Source organism: Takifugu rubripes, chromosome 19, assembly GCF_901000725.2.
Source record: "Takifugu rubripes chromosome 19, fTakRub1.2, whole genome shotgun sequence".
NCBI classification, from domain to species: domain Eukaryota; kingdom Metazoa; phylum Chordata; class Actinopteri; order Tetraodontiformes; family Tetraodontidae; genus Takifugu; species Takifugu rubripes.
Genome location: NC_042303.1, coordinates 11,621,183 through 11,633,248, shown reverse-complemented (window position 1 = coordinate 11,633,248; position 12,066 = coordinate 11,621,183).

Here is a 12,066-nt window from a genome sequence, read left to right as displayed (position 1 = left end):
CAAATCTGATACCTTGGAAAAATCAGAGCAGACTTGTTTACTACAGAAACGCAATAATTAAACCTTTATTGGTTTACATGTTTCAGTGCGGTTACTGGATTCCTTTCAGAGTACCGATGTACACAGTGATGTAAGACTAAACTTCCTGTTATTTTTCAAGCATCCGGTCTTGTCTTGATGAGCATGGCGCTGCCCATGGTCTTAGTGTCAGCTGTCCAGCTGTGGTTTCCATTTTTATTCAACAGGAAATTTGTCCCCTTTTTACTTCAGAAGTGACTTTTTGTCGCTGCAATGCCACACTTGTCCTCATATGTCTTCCAATCTCATTGTGGCCACATCAGTTCGGTTTTCTATTATTTCTTCCTTTGTTGTAAAAGCTGTATTAAAAAAAAGAAAGAAACTAGAGAGAGTGCAGATCTTTGCCAAGCATCTAATTTACCCACATCCTGCGACATCCAATGTAGTAGATATATAAAAGAAGTAGTAACAGAGTAACACATAAATTCGTAGGTTTAGCCCCTTGGCTTTGATCTTTTGAAGATGTTATTTGCCAACAACAAATGCCGACTGTTACATAACCTCCTCGGTGGACGGAATAAGTCCGTCAAAATCTGATAATTTGGACTAAATCTGGTAATAAATCTTAACGGGTGAAGACCTGTCCCTGCAGCATCGGGGGAAACTGTGGCTGTTTGTGGGATCGCTTGAATAATCTGATTACTGGAAATCAAATAATGATCAGAAAGTGATGGCGGCGCAAATGGGCTCGCTGCCTTTTGTTTCTGTGAAAACGGCGATGCCCCACTTCGCTGCTGAAAAACATTGAAATGATTCAAATGAATATTCAGCAACGACCCACTCCCACATGTTCCACTGAGACTGTAAATTCCCTCATCTGAGACGCGCGTCTGCTGCACACTGGAGGTGTTGAACAACAACGGACACAGCGAAGACCATAACGTGACATTCGAGTGCAAAATTTACTCGGGGGTTTGATTTCCTAGTGTCTGTAGAGGAATCCGGTCTAGAGCCGAGCTTCTTCTGTGTTTCTCTTTCGTTTCACAGAAGCCCAGAACTTGTCCGGGTCACACTGGGATGTGAGATGTGAGTTCTGGGAAGACGTCGGATCCAGACAGACACAGGGGCCCTTCTGACGAGGGAGGACGCATTAACCTGTCAATCATGTCACTCCTCTGTCAATAGCCGCTTAATCCTCTGCTGAAAGCTGGTCCTTCCTGGACCCAGAGGTCAAAGGTGATCACCACCCCCATCCCCGTGACTGCAAGAACTTTGGCTGAGAGGTAAAAAATCTCCCGTTGTTTTTTTAAGTGAATACCCATGAAAAAGACATTTGGGAGGGAGGGAGGGGGGCTGTACCAAAGGGAGGCATGTTATCAACCTTTGCAGAAGGTATAAAAACATCCTTCGTTCCTCTCTCACCAGCCACAAAAATACATGTTTACTTCTCAAATTGCTTCATACTCGGTCTGGGGAAAAAAAGACATACTGTTGAATCAATTCTGCTTCTACAGTATGTGTGGGTCTAAACAAATTAAAATGAAATGAGCACAGCGAAGAGAATGCACTCATTTGGAACAAAAACACTCTGAGCTTATGTAAGCCCTATCATCTCCATGACAACTGCTTTACTGGTAACTGGGAGACATGTGTACAGCCACAGTAATATCTTCCAATTGAATTAAGCAGCACCTGTGCACATTATGGATGGAAATAATAGAGTGAGCCTGCTGCTGAGGGTCTACAGGAGCTTGTTTGTTTGATTTTATGAATATATAAATTTAGTATATATGCCCTATACTGTATATACATGTGTACGTATGTACACACACACACACACACACACACACACGCACGCACGCACGCACACGCACGCACGCACGCACGCACGCACACACACACACACACACACACACACACACACACACACACACATCATCATCATCATCATCATCATCATCAGAGCATGCTTTGAAAGGAAACTAATGACTTTGACGGATCTAATTGTGATGCTGGCATTGACGTTGGTGCTACTGGGAAACTTCAGTGAGATGGAGTGATTGCACGAGTGATGTCACTGTTGTTTATAAAAAGAAGAAAAAGGTACACAAACGAAAAAAAATGCAGAGCCAAATGGGTTTAATAGAATAAATACAGCAGACATTACCTACAATGTTGTGTAAGCTCTCTTTAGGGAATATCTCTAGTTTGTTGCATTAATGTGTATTTCATGTAGAATATAGAGTAGAATATTCATAGTCTTTATAAAATAGATAGATAGATAGATAGATAGATAGATAGATAGATAGATAGATAGATAGATAGATAGATAGATAGATAGATAGATAGATAGATAGATAGATAGATGTGAAGAATGATGTTTCAGAGTTTTGACTGAAACAAATGGTTTTAGGTGAAATGAGAGTGAGAAATGTCAGTGGAAAAGCCCAGAAGGTGTTGGCTGTTTCAGAAGCAACTGGTTCACATTTTATTTAAAAAAAAAAAAAAAAAAAAAAAAAAAAGGTGCCTGAAGGCAAAACTGTTATCTGTAGAAGGGATTTTACAAAAGGCCAATCTTGGCACAAATAAAAAATTAACTTTGGAAAAGGGTAATTATCTTTACAAAATATAAATTTAAAAAAATAATAAATCACATAACGTGAGATAAAGTGTGTGATTAATAACTTAGAACATATTTTTAGAAGAATAATTTATAATTTAACATGAACTCAAGGCACAAATGTTGAGAATAATAAGAGCTTGTTTTTAAAAAAGTTAACAGTCAATGCTGCCTTCATAAAACAACTGTTGTAGTTTTACAGTGCGGCAGCATTTTCTTTACAACAGCATATTTTTACCCAATAAACTTAAGTACTCCTCCTAAAATTATCCATCCCTGTAGTAAAGCGTTTGACGCTTTTATGGACTCGTGAATCTGCAGAGAGATGGTGTTTTGGTCCAGAATCTGCTGCCTCCTCCTCCACGCCGAGTCCTCTCTGCAAGCCCGCAAATACGATCTGCCTTTGATTCCGAAACCTGCCAATAATTTGCCGTTAATGGGTCATTGTGAGCCAAATGAAAGCAGCTTTACACATACAACCCAGTGAACTGTGAGCAGATATTTCAGCCTGGTGGAGTCATGAACATACGGCCATTATAAAAGGCAATTTATGCATCATAATGCAGGCTGTACTGCAGTAATAACAAAGGTGTCGTTCTGAGCGTAGGCAGCGTTTAAAAATATGGTCATGAGCTTTTTCTTAATGTTTCCAGTGCTGTGACTGCTGATGTGAAGTGTGTGCTTTTTTAGTCAGTGTTCTGTAATAAAGATGGGAGTTTATAGACGCTGAATATGAAAAAGCTGCAGCTGCACAAACTTTCCTTCCCCTGTAACACCAATGAGAAGTTACCTGCTAACAGGGTCACAGCTGGTTTAATTAAAATATAACTAAAGTGTTTCCATCTGCTGTCAGGTATCTCATATTAACACAAAAGAGAGGGGGGAAACAACAAACAAACAAAACTGGTGGAATAAATACAGCAATAGCTTAACAAGCTAAAACTCTGTCGAAGAGGACATGTGAGGATCAGGGATCCTCCTGATGGAGGAATCATCATAAACTATGCAGGATGTTTACATTGTCTATAAATACCAGGAGGCCCCTGATGGTTGTCTTTTGATTGCATCTGTTTTCATTATCAGCTCAGCAATTATCAGTAAACAACTTGACGTGACAGTGACGGATCCCTGGCCGTGGTGTTTGGGGATAATTTGGGGGGTTTAAATGGAAGCACGATAGTGGAGGTGGAGGCAGATCAGGAGGAGGAGGAATCACAAGATGGGGTTGGAGTACTGCACCTCAGAGGGGAGAGAAAGAGGGAGAGAGATAGACAGGGAGAGAGAGAGAGAGAGAGAGAGAGAGAGAGAGAGAGAGAGAGATCCAGCGATAGAGCCGAGCCAGATAAAAGCAAAAACCTGTAATGCACCATGACACAAGGGCCCGCGACAGGAGTGGATGAACGAAATGGTAAAAAGGCTCCACTAATATGAAAAAGGCCGTGTTTCTGTGAAATATTAATGACTCCATGAAAGGCTTTAGTCATAACTGCAGCTATTCTGAATTTATAAGGCAGCACGGTGACACAGAATAATGATAAATAACTTCCCCCACCTTCGCAAACTGCACTCTTTTCTCTTCTAATAGATGGGTACACAACACCTCATCCATGTGTGTGTGTGTGTGTGTGTGTGTGTGTGTGTGTGCCGTCTGCAGGCTTATTTTTCACTTTTCTCTTTAACTTCCTGTGAGTCACCAGCGGTGGAGGAAATACTTTACAGCTGTACATTGATTTTTAGGTGAAAACAGGGCTAATGCACACGGAGAACAAAAGCAGGAATCTGCTCCAGTGTTTTGCTTGACTTGTAAATTCCTGTGTGCCTGCTTAATTTACTTTGCTGCTCAGTGATAAAGTGCTGTTATGGAGCGGTTACATAACCTTTGCTTATTTAAGTATGTCATGAGCCCAGAGTGTCTTATATAACTTAACAAGATGGTATAAATCTGGAGATCCTCTCTTCTCATTTACTTAAGTCGGAGAGAGATCTTTTGTGATGATGAAAACTGCTGGCAGAGAGAGCTGATTATGGTGCATTAGACTGGTCCGTCTCATGGCCGCTTCTTCTCACCATCAAAAAAAAAAGAAGTGGTGTCTAATATTGTTGCAATGGTCAGTTTTCCCTTAAAATAAATGAACAACCCCAGGACGAAACAGTTTTGCTTTGATGACCTGGTTTATGTGAACCTGTCAGTGTTTGGAGATGGCGTTGTGGAATGTTGCTTCAGCCTTACATAACCCAGGGGCAGTGAGTCCAGTTCATACCCATAAGTTTGTGCAGAAATGGTCTTGACCATTTCAAGGCTAGATGCTAACTTTTAGTTTAGCTATGTGGCTAACAGCAAAATGTTTTGTTTTTTCAAAATGGTTTCAGTCATTCTTGAATCGTGAAAGCTTCTCCTGTATTATCACCAGAAAAACACCCCCAGGTCATATTTGACCAATGGGTGTCGCAGCTGACTGCTGCAGGTGAGGTGATGGCGAGGAGGAAGACGATTTAATAATATGTTTGTTGATGTCCATGAAATCTGAACACATGAACATGTTTGATAGATCCATGAATGCACAAGACATCATTATCCACATTAATGGAGGCCAGGACAAATAAATGATGCCAAACTAAGACATGGTTGACCCGATGATTAGGACACAGTCACCCTCGAGGCAGCGGGATACTCTTCATATGTATATTTAATCATCAATGATGCTAATATAAAGTCAGCTTTGTTCTCTAAGTACCGCTATAAAATATTACTCCAGTTTCATTCCCTAGATGTAATAAATCTGATTAGTTTTTATAAAATATATACCCTTTAGTATTATTATTATTATTATTGTTATTATTATTATCATCATTATTGTTATTATTAACAACAACAACAATAATAACAATACTACTACTACTACTACTAATAATAATACTAACAATACTAATAATAATAATGTTATTTATGGCTCTGACAGCTTTATTTATTCAAAACCATTGTTTTTTTCCTCCTCTTCTCATTCATCAAACAATTTGAAAAACACAAATAAAAATCAAAGATGTATTTTGAGTTTTCAAAAGCTTTTAAATCATATTTGAATGTCTTTCTTAAATGTGCTCGAACATTTGTGTTTAATCAACAACTGTAACTGTGGGTAAGAGAAGCAGCCAGGCAGGAAGTGACCGACTTTTATGCTTCCTGTTGGCTCCCATTTGTTGTGGTGGAAACTCAGAAACAATCAGCCTGATGTTGTGTATGAATTCAGGAGTCGACTCCACTAAATGTTCTGCTGGATGGAAATAATAAAACAGAACACAGAGAATAACAAAGTGCTCATGCCACAGGACAGAATGTCCGTGTTATTGACATTTAAAATGGTAAATAACAGTTAAAAAATGACAGTGTAGAATTTAACACCATCACTGTCACCAGATCTGTGTTGAGTTAATGATTGTTTTAACTGTGATTGTTTTAATCTGGTTTGGAGAGCGTGTAGTTCTAATTATAGCTCTGCAGAGCCTCCGGTTTATTATAGTCATCACTAATACTCATTACTTCAGGTCAGTTACACGGACTGAAATTTAGGACTCATGAAAACCAACCACCACAAACTTTCAGTCACATTATTGTCACATTATCATTAAAAGAGCAAAAATGGTTCATCAGGCACATCTGTGTGTGTGTGTGTGTGTGTGTGTGTGTGTGTGTGTGTGTCGTGTGTGTGTGTGTGTGTGTGTGTGTGTGTTTGTTATGTTTTGAGAATCTGGGATTTGGATCAGTGAGAATAATCATGAAGCCTAACTTCATGAGTCTTTCTTTGATGTTATATTGAAAGCTGACAGTAAACAGATCAAAGCTAATGTATTTGACATGAAAGTGGGCAAAAACAAATGATCGTTTTGGTAAGACCGGAAATGAAACTAAAGTATGTCAGAAACTTTCCTCCTCTTCTTGTAATTTAGCTAGTAACTAATCTGATGAACTCGATCAGATAATTATGAATGATTTAAAAACAGAAATTACAGATGAACACAAATGAAACCACGTGTCTCTTCCTTTCTTCTGCCTCGCTTATGTCTCCATAAACGAAAAAGTTCATCAAAACTGCTGATTAGTTCGGACAGCAGGCCATTAAAACCAACACCAGCCCTTCATTTGTGAGTAATATTTATAATTCTAATACAGCCTTCATTGTTGAGAATAGATACATTTTGTTTTGCTGATTCTACGATTTCATTGAAATTCACAGAATTTGGGGAGGAAATTAGGAAGTGTTTAAGTTCCTGCCAGATTTTGAAGCGTTAATATGTCTGACAAGCAGAGAATATAGTGCAGCACATCTGCGATGCGCCCATCATCTTTTCTTCCCTCCCAGCCCCTCACATTCAAACGACCTCTGAAGGCAGCACAGGATCCTGCCGCAGACATTACCGGAGTTTGTCCACGTCCGCTGCGTGCTGGACGATCAGCGGCGCCCCTCCCCCGCCACGCGCGCTGACCTTTCATATTTAGTGTACTATGTTGGATAAAGGTCACTGCTGTTTTGGCTTCTCTCTACTGGTTTTGTTTCTAAGATGGCAAATGCTCACAGAGTCTTCCATATATAAATATTTCAATGTTGTTGTCAAAGCATGTAAAGGGCAGGTGATCACACTGGATGTTCTGGAAGCGATTTTCCTGCTTTTAAAAAAAAAAATCAGGTCAATTGTTTAACACCAAGGGAGAGCCCCTGTACATAGCTTGACATTATCAAAGTGTTAATGTATATTCTTCGCCTTGAGCACGTATTCTTCACACTCCCTCTACAACTCATTTAGTGACTCTTTGTCTGAGTGAGATCTGTCTCAAGCACACCTTCTCCTTAACCTCGGTGCACTGATGGTTGCATTTAAGGGTATACACACGTTGACACAGGTTCTCATCATCACGTACTAGAGGGGTGCATTTCAACACTTCAGTGACGTCACTTCCTGCGTCCAAATGAGGAATATAGAAGATGAAGGGGGAGATCATTCTAAAATGGAGGTGGAAAGTTTCATGTTTGGAGGCGTTCCACTCTTTCCTCTTCATCACATCCAGTTTCTTTTCCAGCAGTTCTGTCCTTCCTTGTCCTGGCTGCTCCAGGCCCCCCCCCGCCCCCCACCCCCCTGTCTCTACCCACCTTCCCCCACCTCTATGCTACCATATGGAGGGCATTTTTTACATCCAGCCAACATATCCCATGTTCATGCTAAACCCTTCCCGTTAAGGCCAGCGTCAGTCCGCCGTGCTGACGCGCTAATGCTAGCAAAAAAAAAGCATCCCAGTGCAAAACAACTAAACTGCTAGATGAAATACATTTCAGATGCTGCTCTTCAGTTTTTTAATTTATTTAGTCCTGTGCTGAAATCATACAGGACATGAAAAGACTGCTTTAGCAGCCACGGTAGGTTATCTGATACTCTTCAATGCAACATTTAAGATAAGGTTGTTATGCATATAAAACCGATCCCCGTCTCCCCGGAGTCAGAATCAGGACTGGAGAAACTTGGTGATTCGTAAATGATCCGATAAACTGTTGGATTAACGACCAGATTTCATTGATCCAACACCTTTTCCTTCTGGTTGCTTGAAACGTCTCGGCCGTGCCTCATCGGGTTCCTTGTAAAGAACAACCTTTGGAGATGCCATCTTTGCGGGACACAAGCACATCACGCCATTACGGGGAGAGATCACGGCGGCGCCTGAGTCACGTCCCCGTTCGTCTCCGCGCAATTTATTGTTGGAATGATTTCGACCTTCAGCGTGTTTCACTCATCCAGGAATTTCAGACCTTTTGTTTCATCGCTCTGCCTCCCATTCTGTCATCATCTTCTCCGTTCTGGTGTCTCTGCGTTGAGATGGGAATGTGAAAAGGCTCCAGTTAAGCTTCAAATGGCCCCCACCTCCTCCTCCCAATGAGATGGAAACATTAATCAATTAGGTTGGCCCTTAAAGGATCTGAAGGAGATGAAGCTCCCCTCTCTCTGAAAATGAAATGCCACAGACTTTTAAATCCAGTCAAAGGGCATTTTTCCCAATCTTGCTCTTCTCTCTCTCTCCCCTCAACCCCCCACTCCCCCCCCCCACTCCCTTTCATTCTCCACTCCCTGTTTCATTCATCTTTGCTACCATCCCCCCTCTCATTTCTCATGTGCAACATAAGTAGAAGGTCGCGGAATGAGAGGATGATGAAGAGGAGGGCTTAGTCAGGAGTGGAAAGGGAGGATGAGAGGATGCTGCTGGTGCTGGTGCTGGTGGTGGGGGGAGGGGGGCGGTTGTGGAAAAAGAAGTTGCAATAACACATCTGCGGGGGCAAATCTGAAGTCGCGCCTGTTTCACAGTTGTTTTTGCATGACAACAACGTCTCACAACAACCAGCCGTCTCGGCCGCCCGCCTTGGTCGCGCTCAACATGGAAACGGTGAAAACAAATAACCTATTGTTAAGGCGTCACGCGTGTGCATACCAACAGCAAATATTGTGTGTGGACGGTTTGCATCTGCTGAAAACGTAACAGCAGCTAATTACGAACGGCAGGGGGAAAAAAACAGAGAAAAGGGTCACACAGAGGGAGGAGCGGAGTCCATGAATGGCAGTTGTTTCAATGGCCGATTGTCCGAAGGAACAAGAGACGACATAGTCTCATTATTGAAGGTCAGTGGCTAGAAAAGGTTAGCTAAGGTTCACGTTGAACAGCCCTTTGTGGCGCTGCTGCCACGGCCTCACACAGAATTTATTCATACATGCTTTGATAGAAAACCCAACTATGCTGTGGTGAAGACCAGTGCACGTTCTGCAGAGAATTCATTGGCATGTAGCTGCTTTGGTTCGGGAACTGTCAGTGTTGGTTAATCGCAGCTTCAAGTTAGGGGGAATGTTTGTATGTCCTGGACGCCGATGTTTGGGATAGAAGGGTCGCTGTTTCCGGATGCTGAGCCTCAGAATGCACAGGAACGTGATCCAGGGGGTGAGCAAATGTGGGTTAGCATCACTCCATGTTAAAGAAAAGAAGTGAATTGCTTTGGATATATATTTTTAAAGTGGAGCTATTTTGCCTGGAGCTGAGATCTGATCATTTTCTCGTCACGACACCTCCCTGAAGATCCATTTGAAGCTGCAAACATTACGACTAAAGAGGACTCACTGAAGGCTGGAAACCGTCCGGCCACAGTCTCACCTTGCCTCCGAGCCACTTCCTGGACAGGACATGAGTCTAGGGCGGCACATTTTCCTTCTTTTAATATTACGCTTCTTTCTGTTCATTTCTTCAGATCTGGGGTTTTGTCATGTCGTTTACAGACTAGACAAGAGGAGAGTCCGACGCTCGCTCTGAAGAGGTACAGGGGGTGGGACACAGCTCACACCAGCTCACACCATGATGGGATTGATTGGTTGTAGCCGGTTGTTTGATTTCGGAGTGAACGTCTGTTGCGAGCGTCTCAAGCCCCGCCCCCTCCTATATTTTAGAAAGAAAGTAGTCCAAACTAAACATTCTTTAATTTGCTGAGTGAATCTGTTGGACATTGGGGTGAAACATTAAGATTTAAAGCAAACTGCTTTTTGCCTGGACAAGTTATTGCTACTACAGCGCCACCTTTATGTCTGGGAGGCTACTGCAGAGACACTGGTGGCTAATGATGTCATCAAGATGGAGGCATCTTTGTCCTCAGTTTAGGGGCTCCAGGACAAATTTAAATACATCCTTCTACTTGATTTGGAGCTGGGCGGTCTTTATACGCTATTTATCTCACAAAATCACTATTGTTTGTGACAAAGGAGCCTTCAATGTTACAGAGTTCAGTTTGGAAATGAATGTTCTCACTTTGAACAAGAGAGAATTCATTCCATGTCCATCACTAAAAGGCAACTTCTAGGGTGAGTGAGGTTCATCCACATGGAAGCAGGGAGAATGAAAAACAAATCAGCTAAGTACCCGTCTCCACGGAGCGGAGCTTGACATGAAGTAAAATTCGTAGCAAAGGCAAAGTCATTAATAGATGCATTTAGGAAGCATCCACATTTTACAAGCTGTCCTTCCACACAATGACTCACCGGAAACAAATGAAAGGTGAATCAGTCGGTTTCCATGATGCCTGTCGGCCCTGCAGATGTGCTGCTTCCAGCAAGAAAAAACCAACACCGTGCGGTTTCGGATGGGAACGTGGACCGTTAATGAGTCATCGTTCTGTTTAACGAACCTGTTGAACTAGTTCCTGTTTACCTTCATGCTGCTGGTCCATCGCACACCAGTGAAACAGCAGCGATGGTTAATAAGGCAAATTGAACTGCGACATTCACGACCCGAAGGATCATCTGACGGTTAAAACATGCATCACCTTCATTTCTGGGCCTGAAAACTTGGTTTACTGAAAAATGTGGTTATATTTCATAATGTAAAGTAATGTTGTGTCCGAAGAAAGTGCATTTTTGTTTATTAAAAGAGCATGAAGATAGCAATTATTAGCATTATGAATTACAGGAGCAGGTTAGTGAAGATATTAGTTAAAGATAATAACAATAGCCAAACAAATATAAACCTGGGAATCAGTGGAAAAAAAATAAATCAAACAGATCACTTATAAATATTATAATAAAGAAAGCGGATATGACTGAAATCCTTGACATATTAAAACATCTGTCACTACTTGGAGATGCTTTTAACTCCATAGAAATTTGACACCAATTTTCAAAACATTACGATCACTTTGAGCTCTCCCTTAAGTAATGAAAGTAAAACTGTTGACGTCCTCCAAGTATTGACGGGGTTGGAGACTTTAATGGAAATTGCATTTTATAATTTCCCCCACATTTCCGAGTGATAGGAGCTCTTACCAAGGCAATAAAAAGTGTTTGTTCTGCTTATTGCTTCAAGTGGATGAAATTATTCGAAGACCGTTAGCTATTAGCCCGAGGGCGTGATCCTGCTGTAGAAACTCCTGAAGGTTTCATGGTTTGAGATATTAACTCCTCTTTCCTTTTTTTTTTTTTGCTTCCCCCATTTAGAAATGTTTTTGCTATCTAATTCTTTTCACTATCAGACAACTTCCCTTCTCAATAAACATCGTTCCTTGCCTTGATTTGAGGTTCCACGGGGCGGGAGGTTCCATCCCAACAGAGTTTTGCATTACCAACGGTGTCGAAGAGACTCAGGGAGGAAAGACAAAAACAGCACAGAGATACAGACTGAAGGGAAATCGTCATGTTTGTGATGTTAACCCCGTGAGCTTGAAGTCAGGGTCGCCGGAGCTGGTGGCTGATGGCAGACTGCCACAGCAGGCCCGTGGTGCAGGCCCATCTGTGCCGGGTATTAAAGCAGGCTCACACTCCAGTGCCAGAGACACCATGCTGCATAATAGCTACACAGACACAGACACAGTCCTGAGGGGGCAACAAGTCACCCACTGGGATGACAATAGCAGCTTGGT